Raw genomic sequence first — 12,026 nt, 5'->3', positions numbered from 1 at the left:
AGATGTATTTCGCGATTCCTTGAATTCAGTTAAAATTAAATTAAAATGTTTACTTGCCTTGAATCATTAAGCCTTGTGTTTTTGTTATTATTGCTTAATTGTTCATTTGTTCTTTTTGTTATTATGTGCCTTTTTTGACTACTGCTCTTGTATTGGGTTGTCCGGAAAATAATGCAGGATTTTAAGTTTTCATTAAAAAAAATCTATATAAAATATTCTGTTTACGTTTACANGTATGGGAAATTATTTTGATTAAAGAACATTGCTTTAAAGTAACTAGTTTCTTTTTTTTTGTTTAATACCAAAATCCTGCATTATTTTCCGGACAACCCAATAGATTCTTTCTGTTGGAGTTATAATAAATAAATACAGTCGTTCCAGCAGAGACCTTAAAATTCCCATATTTCAGTACCATTTTCTCAAAATCTATTACGACCAATATGTTTCGTTTGCCTTAGAGTACAAAGTGAAAAAATATCGTTTAAATGTGATCAAGAGTTTTGGTGAAAAGTGTATTTTCAAGAGAAGCGATTTTCTCATCTAGCTCGAATTTTTCCTTTGCCATAAAAGCGTGGCACACCAATTCCTCTTGAACGTCGCGAGTCAACGGATGGTTGAGTTTTGAAGGTAGTAGGGGTATTCACGATCTTTCTGTTAACCCTCTTAACTCCTGTTAGATCGAGAAAAATGGTGACGTAGACTTGTAAGAATCGGCTAGTTAACATTGCTCGATCTAACAGTCCAGGGCCAATGTTAGATGTTAAGGTGGCCATTCACGATCACTCCAAATGGAACCGCGCCAAGCCGTACAGCTCTATTTGGAGTGCCTGAAATTTGAGGGGGCATTCACGACCGCTCCACAGCCAGTCGCTCCGAACGTCAACCAGTTACCTTCTCAAATTGGATGACGTTCTCTTGTGCTACTCTTCTATTTATTTACATATTAAAAGCAAAAAATCGAAGAGGAAATGATTTAAGAAGTGGCTCGTGAACAGAAGCCGTAATACCCACATTAATTTGGTGAAAGAACTTTCCCTTGAACCCGCTGATTAGAGGAACTATTTAAGGATGGATGAAACGTCTTATTTATTCATTATATTTGGTGTTCTATTGACCAAATTACTACTTTCAATTATTTAATTTTTTTTGTAAGGTTTTGGTTGAAATGAATGCCACGAGCTGGATCTGAATCCATGGCCTTCGGCTAAATACGCCGCTGCTCTACCACTTGAGCTATCGTGACTTCGATCCTCTCCGACACCAAAAAATGGCAAAAAGAGAGAAAATTCAAAAGGTTGTAGGATGAGATGGGGAGTTGGTGCCCGAGTGGATCATCGAACTATCGAAGTCAGGATAGCACAAGTGGTTAGCGCAGCGGCGTATTTAGCCGAATGTCGTGGATTCGAATCCCCTCGTGACACTATTTTTTCATTTCAAACAAAACCTTTCAAAAAAAAGATTAACGTCTTATTTACATTTACTCCAGCTTGTTACCCCCTTGATTAGAAAACAAAAGACAGTCATGAGAGAAATCATCACTACATGAAAGGTTGGCAACCACATTACGATTTCTCGCTACAGGGATGAACTACAAAGAACTTAAGTTCTCTACTACGATTTCTGATCATTGTTAGGGATAATCAATACAATATCAACTGGTTGAGGATCGAATTTCTTTTATTTCTATCGTGGTAATATAATCATTGTCCACCACTTTCATAAACATGGTAAACTTTCATACAATTAAATCACCTTAACGATAAAATCTCGATTGGATATCATTACCAATAAAGAATAAACGTTTTTGACTTTTTGAGAATGTACGACGGAGATGTTTGCTCAGTGACAGAAAGACGGAGACTGCGCCAAAAAAACGAGATTTTTCCCATTCACGACCAGGCCACCGCGCCAAAATCCCCACCCTCCACGCCAGCAGGTTTTCCCATTCACGAACGCGCCATGCCGTCGTCGCGCCGTAGATATTTGGAGTGGCGCGATGGAGTTTGGACCGGTCGAATATTCGGCACAGGCGGGCACGCCAGTTCAGTTTTGCCATTGACGTGGTTTTTGGAACGGCGTCGCTCTGTTTGGACTGCTAGGAGCGATCGTGAATGGCTACCTTTAGATAGAAGATGTAGTCACATTGCTATCCGTTAGGGCATAGGTAACCAACATGGCAGCCAAGAATTTCACAGCTGTTTTTTGTTATTCTTAAATACGCGTTAATTAAATCAGACCAATACATTTCTTTTGTCCAATAGATAATAGGGGCATTCACGATCATTGTGTCCACCCTGTTAACTCTGTTAGGTCGTGTTAGATCGAGAAAAATGATGACGTAGAGTTGTAATAATCGGCTAGTTAACATTGCTCGATCTAACAGGGCAGTTAGATGTTAGGTCGAAAATGTAGTCACATTGCTATGCCTTAGGGCGTAGGTAACCAAAATGGCAGCCATTTAACAGCTGTTTTTTGTTGACACGTATTTTTATTCTTAAATACGCATTAATTAAATCACATCAATATATTTATTTTGTTAATTTCTGACCGGTCCTTATACTCTCATTCATAACAGATACATCCCCTTACCTATAAAGTTGTAGTCTGTTAGACGTTAGGATGCAAGTTATTTATGTCTGCACGAATTGAAGCGTGTAATTTGTTAGTACTTTTCGAGTGCATTTTGAATGAAAAAGTTGATTAATTTTCCTTTTATATTAACTTCTGGCATCTTACAATTTAACACAAAACAAAACCAAAACAAACAACAACAAGCCTTCAATAGCTGTTATAGCTTTATTTTTTGGTTCTACCAATCGCCACGCGCAGTATTGCGGAAAAATTAACATTTAACATACTAAGAAAAGAAGGTGCGTTCACGATCGTTTCTCTATTCGAGTTAACATCTTACAAACATCGTGAATACCTATTTTATACACAGAAGAGACATTAGTTTAGTCAAGAGCACTGGATTCGCAACACTCAATTTCTCATTTGAAGCTCTTTTAGACGCTGAAATCTTACGAGACCGGTTAGTCCTAGGTATATTCAGTGCTACAAAGATTGTGGTTTCACAGAGGATCAAAAGAAAAAAATATTTTGAAGAGAGAAAAAATAAAATAAATATGAAAATAAACAAACTCAATCTTCCGAAGCTCTGAAAGTTCTTTAAAAAATTGTAAATTCTTCCAATAGTTGTACATTTTTTAAAAACATCTTTATGTGAGGAAAAGCATGAACATTGTTGTAATAAAATAAAAATATGAATGGGTGGAACGAAAAGACCCGTATGCATGTACAACTTTAATTAACTTGAATTGTGTAGTATATAAACAAAAAAATTGGCTTATCTATGGGAGGTGGTTTATCCCCAGTAGTAGCAAGAATTTATACAAATTAATTAATGGAAAAAATGTTAATCAACACAAAAGCCAGAGTGTATTTTCTAGAAGGAATATGTTGATGACACTATAATAATTGTACAAAAAAATGACATAGATCTCATATTGGAAAGTTTTAACAGATTATATGAAAATATAAAATTAACTTTAGAAAAGGAAAATAATAAACGATTACCATTTTTAGTTTAGTAATAAGCAGTGTAGACCAAAAACTTACAATTAACATTCGTAGTAAAAACCTGATGTCCAACATTTACATGAAATTATTTTTAATATCTCCAATAATAAAAAAATAAGAAATGTATAAAATGAGCAGTTTAGAAATGTGTGGTGGTTAGTGACCGTTAATCGATAATTATTCAGAAATCGAAATTTCACCTCAAAGAAGCCGACGCCTTATACAAAAATGTCTTTTCGATACCGACTTCCTTCCCCACCCCTTCAAAATCCAACGTATATAAACACAAAACAGCAAAATCTCACTGACACTCAACACGACACCCAAGAATGGCACAATTAGACAGAAGACAAACACTTTGAGTGAGTAGAAATACTTTGAATATAAAAAATATATTTTGCATTGTATAAATTCACTTTTTTCTACATCCTACATGTATTTGTTAAATGTAAACAATGTTTGTAAATCCCAGGCCCTGAAGATGATCTCAATAAAGATCGAAACGTTGGCACGATAAAGAAAATGTTTTTCTGAAACCTACATCACACCAGACCGCATCTCACGATTTCTGAATAATTATCGATTAACGGTCACTAATCACCACATATTTAATTATGTATGTTAGGTATTTAACATTTCAAAAAAATATTGTTTCAAAAACTGTATGTAATTATGTACATTTTGGAAACAAGACTGATGAGGAAAGGTGGATACCCCGAAATCGATCAAATCAAATAATGTTGCACAAGCAGAATTTTTTTAATTCTACAATCTATACTTATATTAAATGAAATGCCAACCCGAAATAGAAAAAGGAGTATTAGATAAAATAAACATGTACATAGAAGACGAGGGTCGCCAAACAGAGTAACGGTGCAAGGTCATAAGAGTAAAATAAACCCAATGACACTCCATTCGCCACATAAATCAATTTTGAACAACTTTTAATGCTCAAAATCGCAAGGGATAGTTTCATTTCATTATGTGCATAATAGTTTATACTTAATATAAATAATATATCGAATTGAATTCTTTGCCCGTAAAAAACGGCCTCTCCTCTCCTAAAATGGCAGACCTGAATTATAGGTAAAATTTACCGACTATTCCTGAACTATTTAATTTATAGGCGAATTGTTAATTTGCACCCTTTTCATTTTATTTTCGAAGAATGATGGCCCCCAAAACGACCCCTTTGGCCGAATACCTCAGATAAAGCAAAAAGACTCCCACGGGCCAATTTCATTATGTGAATAAAGTTACAATTAATTAAGGTTTTCAGTGGAGATAAAACAGTCAATGGCACGAGCGGGATTCGAACCTACGACCTTCGGCTAGATACGCCGCTGCTCTACCACTTGAGCTATCGTTACCTCGATCCACTCGGACACTAACTTCCCATTATCAAATTCAAAAGGTGTGGTTGAGGTGGGAAGTTGGTGTCATAGTGGATCGAGGTAACGATAGCTCAAGTGGTAGAGCAGCGGCGTATCAAGCCGAAGATCGTGAGTTCGAATCCCGCTAGTGCCATTGACTTTTTTATCTCAACTGAAAACCTTAATTAATTGTAAGATATTAATTGGTCAAGCGGACCACGAAATTAATGAATTGAATATGTGAATAATATGTCGTAGTTAATATAAATAATAAAAAGCTGCGTTCTTTGCCCGAAAAAAAAAAAAACGGTCTCTGCCCCATCAAAATGGCAAATGTAAAATACAACTGTAAACGAATATTTGTTCCTTAACGAATTTTTATTTGAGAAGCTAGTTTTCAACAGTGAATATAGAGACGGGTATACACTGCGTAAGGTGTGAGGAGTTGCCTCCTTTTCACGCGAAAAAAACCGGAAAATTTTAACAAAACGACAGTTTTCATCCAGAATAAGGCGAGATACACCCCTTCGCAATTTTCAAAAGATTATTTAAAGCATTTTAAAGCTCAGAATATCTCGTGGGGTCCGATTGATTCTGTGCAAAAATGGTTTCAGCGTAATATAAAAATTATAAATAAATGCACTTTTTGGCCAAAAATAAACTGTTGTTATCCTTTTTTCTATAACAAAAGTAGTACGAAAGATCGTTTTACTCTTCACCAAGATTTTGCTTTGTTATCACTGTCGGTAAAAATAAGAACGTAGTAAGAAGTAAAAACAGCGAACTTTATGCAATACGCAAATGAAGAATAATAAAAAAAGAACTTGACGCAAGGATATAAAAAGAAAACGGTGTCCTCAATGAACAAAATTACATATAACTGAAGAGGTCTGAGCTCCCAGAGGGAATATTGTATCTCTCAAAACGGGAGGATATTGCTACATGACCAAGGCAACAGTACAAAATACTGATCTATGCTCTCAACGGTCCATTTTGTAACGGAACATATTTTTATCACTTCAATGAATTCTTTTATGTTTAAAAATACATTTCCATTTCGAGATAAAAAGCAGGGAACTTCTCGTTTCGACGATGTCGTGTAAACGAGACGTTTATAATTGTTTAAATTTGTAAATAATTAAACACGATACTTTAATTCAGATATTACTCGTTTGTTCTCATCGAAAACTGATAAATATTTAAGGATTCAGTTATCTTTTTAAATTAATAAAGTGCATAGACTCGTAAAGTCACAAGAACTGCAAGGGCAAAGTGAGTAAGATCTTTTTCTAAATTTAATCTCATGGCTCGTTACTGAAAGGAGCCAGTGAACTTTTTGCAGTACCGTGAGGAGTAGAATGTTGAGGAAGAATAAAAAGAAAGGTCACCCGAGTTTAATTGATTATCAGCGTGAAGTGTTTAGCCAGCTTTTTATTTTGTTGCAGTTTAGTAAATAAATAAAATTAGTATAAATAAAACTCCTTTACTAAGTTGGTAACTTGATTATCTCTGTTAAAAGAGTTAGATGTATTGACTACATTTTTTTATTTACGAATAATCTGGATCTCAGTATCGTCTGGATGAAAAATTCAATACAATTATTATCTCCCAAGGTTTCGAATTTTTGTTTATACGAGGGCTTATTGTTAATTAAAAGTTATGAATTACATATTAATACAGTTAATTTCAACAGTCAATATAACTATTTAGTTCTTAGAAAACAATTATTGAAGAATTAAACTTCTTGTAAGGTATTGGTTGAGATAGAAAAGTCACGAGCGGGATTCGAACCCACGACCTTCGGCTAGATACGCCGCTGCTCTACCACTTGAGCTATCTTGACTTCGATCGACTCGGACACTAACTTCCCATCTCAATCTTTTTAATATAATTTTACGTCCTTTTTCAGTATTTTTAATCCATCCGTGACAGGTGATCTGGGATACTTCCTTGCCACACTCGAGAAATTTTCTGCCCAAAATACATCTTCTTATGCATATTCCATTGTCAGATTTTTTGGAAGGCCGTTGCCGGGCAGGGAAGCCACCTTTACCAAGTTTTTCGATAAACATAAAGGGCACGCCTTTTCAAATTTGCAAATGTTTAATTATTTCAATGTTTAGAAATTCTTACAATAGTGTTGCCCTGATGGCGACTTTAAAAATTAGGTCGAAACCTTGGTAGATAACATGTCTGAATATCATGGGGTCTTTTCCACTCCGTGCAGAAAACGTCCTTTTTTAATATAAAAAAATTGCAATATTTTGAAAAAGCATTTGGTGGTTCGAAAAACAGTCGCTCCCCCACATAAAATGGCAGATTTGAATTGTAGGTAGAAATAAACTAACAAACTGCAAGACAAAAGGGCGTATTATTCTCAACAATATTTCAATTGGGAATAAAACAATGTTCCTAAAAGGCGAAAGTTTTCAAAGAGTAAGAGATGGCAAATTGCAAGTACATCAAGGCCGAGATACAACCAAGAACACTTGATTCGCCCCTTTCAAAATATTATTTGAACCACAACTAAAGCTCAGAATCCTATGCCACCAGTTTCATTCTTTGCAAATATTTAAACTTAATATTTAACAAAAATTATTGCGGCCCGGAAAACGGTCGATGGTCGTTTGGACATGAAATCTTTGTGTCCTCCAAAGAGTCCGATATTAAACAAACAAACAAAAATACAACACTTGTAAAAATATTTTAACATAAAAAGTAGTCAATCGATTACGATCTCACAATAGTATTAACTATTTACTAATGTGGTGGAAAAGTAATTTTGGGTTGGATAAGTATAATAAAAAGTTAAACATATTTCGCGACCTCAATATTCCAGCGTTTTTCGGCCAAACCGGTTTTGTTTTTTCCCATTTTTCCACAGGTTTATAATTTTCACAGATATTTATTTTTCAAGAGAGTTTGATTTTTTGTTATAGCATTACAACCTAAAATTTTAACTATTTCTGAAATTTGCAGTCATTAAGTTGTTCTAAGAGATGAGAAAACGTTCACATTTTTCACTACCATTTTCTCCAAAACTTATTTGACTTATTACTTAACAATTTAAACTCGTGACAAAACTTCATACATTTTTATTATAAAAATATTATTATCTTCTTCCGAGTGTTTTTGAATAATATCCTTCTTTACAATGCTTGATCTTGCTGTACAAAGCGTAAAAAAAAGAATTGTTTGTACACGATGAGTTTTGTAAAGAAAAATGTAACGAAAAGTGAAGAAATACTTCTCATGGAGTATAAGAAGATGTTTTATTGGTAAAGGTAAACATAGAAAATAAATATATAAAAGACGAGAGTCTTCAAATCCTTTTAACACACAAAACACTTTCAAGAAACCAATTTTATTCTGTGTAAAAAGGCTATATTTTATGAGATATAATTATAATGCATAATAAAATATGATATGATATAATATAAAACTTATACAAAAAATGCATGATTTGGTCTAAATGCCCATCGGTACGCTCTTAATAAAGAATGCTAATGTTCAAAGTTGTTAAGCATTCCTAATCATAATGCTTTTGGCAAAAAAGTCATGGATAAAAATGGACAGTACGATAGAGAATAAATAAATTTCATTATTAAATAAGTTATTTTTTTTTTTATTTTTTTTTAATATCCGCTGTTACAAAGTTGGTAATTTGTAGAAATGTTTTCCCGTTCTTCATAATGAAAGTATCACGATCCTCGAGAAAATACAGCTCTGTCATATTTCTCTTCTTGTTTTCGGCCGAAAATAGAGTAGGAAATTTATTTTAGCGAAGGAAAACTATGCCAAGCTTCTGGTCCAAAGTGTTTAGCATCCGTCTAAACCGGCTCGTATCCATTTCCTCCGCCTTGGGAAAACAGAAAACGGCCCGTTTGAATTAATTTCTCTAAGTTTTGAATATTTCCAAGTAGGGCCACTTATTTTAACAGGTGATTACAAACAATTACAGTGAAGGAGGGCGAGGGAGAGGAGAGAGAAGGTTTGCCCCGGTTTTGGCCCAGGCCCTAAACTTTAGGGCGTTCCGAAGCCCAATTGGATAATTAGGAAGGATAGGGCGACCTTCCCTATTGGATCAATTGACTCATCCAAACTACCGTTTCAATTATATGTTAAATAAAGAAAAAGACTGATAAAGGTGGGATGTTAATACTACAAACAAATCAACCATTGACAATTACAAAATTATAAAAATTTGAGCTGGACTTTATTTTTATTTAATATAAAAATCTATTATGGCTCTTCAGCACTTCATCGGAAATACCCATTGACAGAATTTAGTGTTTGTCTTTCTAAATACTATGAGCATCACCCGAAGGTCAGTCTGCGCATTTTTCTCCAGACAGAGTGGAAAAGGTCCCATGAGATTCAGACATGTTATCTACCAAGGTTTCGACCTAATTTAAGGCCGTCATCCGGGCAAAACTATTTTAAGTAATTAACTTCCTTAATTTATTAATTAATTAATAGATTTCATGGTCGTGGTCCGCCGGTATGGGGGTCTCCCTTTGGTATGGTGGGGTGGTGGATGGGGGGCGAAGTCTTCTGGGGAGTCCTCCATCTTGCCTTGATGAACAACTGGCATCGGTATCCTTTACACTAGATTTGAATTTACATAAGCTGATCTGCTCGTGTAGTCCACCAGCAATTCCAGCTCTTGCAATTTACAATAAATTACCGGCAGGCCACGAGAAATCCCCACCTCGGTTGATTGGTCAGACCTCGGTCGTATCTGTCCAGCCACCGAGGTTGGGTTCAAGAAGCTATCGACTATTTCAATTCAGCACCCAACGCATGCATTTCCTAGATCCAAACCACCCCCCCTCGTTCTTGAATGCATTCTTTCCTATTTATGTACAATTCACTATATTAGTTTCGTGGAGTACTCGATATTCCTCGATCACCCTTTACAAATGTTATATAAAGCCACTTAAGAGCCACGGATCGCAGATTATATACCATTCACTTAGTTAGGGACACACTTACCCGATGCAAAGCTATGCGACGCTACCCGACGCCTTGCCCCGTTTTGGTAGTGTGTGCGACGTCAAACGCACGCCACGTACTGTCACACAGCGAGTATCACAATCGCAACGCCTCTTTTGTTCTTAATGCACTATTATGAGCAAAACCGTGTAATAAATTGTTAGTTTAATTTTATGAGCACAACCATGTAATAAATTGTTAGATAAATTTAATTGTTTAAAATAAAGTTATTCCGGTGTTTTGATAAATTTTCTTCCTAACCATCATAATTAAATAATTTGTATAATACATGTACGTGTGTAATAAATTGTACGCTAAATTCATTTTGTCAAAAAATAGTATTCCGGTGTTTTGATCAATTTTCTACCAAACGATTAAAATTAATTTTTTTAAATAAAAACTAATGAATTTTTGATCTCAGTTAATTTGGTTTATATTAAAATAAGTATGTTGTAATTAATATAGCGACATAATACATGTCGTTTGAAATAAAAATATGAGTGTCTGGTTCCTTTGTCTTCGACTGTACTCGACGCTACCCGACGAAAATCTAGACAGTGGGGATCTCGTAGCGTAGAGTGGGGTAGCGTTGCGTGGTATCGGGGAAGTGTGTTTCCAGCTTTATGCTCTGCATTATTGTGTTTATTCTGTTGATAATAACATAGCTCGATCTCCATAAATTCGTACAAGCGAAATTTATACTTTAACAACAGCCTTATAAAAAAAATCCCTTTTTATTTTTTTGAAGTCTGAAGCTTCTACTCGTAGGATTTTAATTTTAAAACAAAATCATATAAATTTGTTCTTAATGCATTATTTTGAGCAAAACCTTGTAATTATTATTACTTACATTTCATTAGCACAAATAAAGTTATTCCAGTGTTTTGATAAATTTTATTCCTCACCATCATAATTAAATAATTTTTATAACAACTCATGAATTTTTGATCTCGTTTATTTTGGTTTACATTAAAATAAGAATGTTTTAATTAATATAACGACAAAAGTACGTATCGATAGTTTGAAATAAACTACAAAAAATATGAGTGCCCTGGACTGACGCTACTAGCGAAAACAGTGTAATTTTATGAGCAAAACCATGTAATAAATTGTTAGTTAAATTTTATGAGCAAAATCATGTAATAAATTGTTAGTTAAATTTTATGAGCAAAACCATGTAATAAATTGTTAGTTAAATTTAATTGTTTTAAATAAAGTTATTCCGGTGATTTGATCATTTTTCTGCCTAACCATTAAAATTATTATTATTATTTTTTTTTTTAATAAAAACTTAGGAATTTTTTATCTCTGCTAATTAGGTTAATATTACCATAAGTATGTTATAATTAATATAACGACAATAATATATGTAATTTGAATAAAAATATGAGTATTACCATCTACCAAACCATGAAAATTAATTAATTTAAAATAAAAACTAATGAATTTTTGATCTCGGTTAATTTGGTTTATATTAAAATAAGTATGCTGTAATTAATATGATGACAACAATACATATAGTTTGAATAAAAATAGTAGTGTCTGGTTCCTTTGTCTTCGACTGTACCCTATGCTACCCGACGAAAATCTTGACAGTGGGGATCGCAGAACGTAGTGTAGGGTAGCGATGCGTGCCATCGGGCAGATGTGCACGGGGGTAATACAATTTTATGGCAAATTGGACTGTTGATTTCCGTCGGGTAGCATCGAGTAGCGTCGCATAGCGTTGCATCGGGTAAGTGTGTTCCCCGCTTAATTGAGGGTCGATTGGTGTATTTAATATTCCCCAATCGGTCCTCTTACACTACACATTAACGCCAATAAATATATTCACTAAAAAATACATACACAGACGCTAAGTTCACAAAACTATCAATACTATATGTATTAAAACAACCCTGTTTCTTCCAAAAAACGGAACAAGGGATTAGACACTACTGTGCTTACGATTCTCATATCGTGTGGCATTCCTACATACTCTTTATTTAAAGGCAAGAAAAAAGGTGTATAGAATACTTCTTTTGGTAATAATATGAAAATATGTGAATTTTTAGAGTGAAAATGTAAATACCATATTAT

Source organism: Cimex lectularius, unplaced genomic scaffold (genome assembly GCF_000648675.2).
Source record: "Cimex lectularius strain Harlan isolate CLEC.00 unplaced genomic scaffold, Clec_2.1 scaffold127, whole genome shotgun sequence".
Classification (NCBI taxonomy): Eukaryota; Metazoa; Arthropoda; class Insecta; order Hemiptera; family Cimicidae; genus Cimex; species Cimex lectularius.
Note: the sequence above shows the minus strand (reverse complement) of the source record.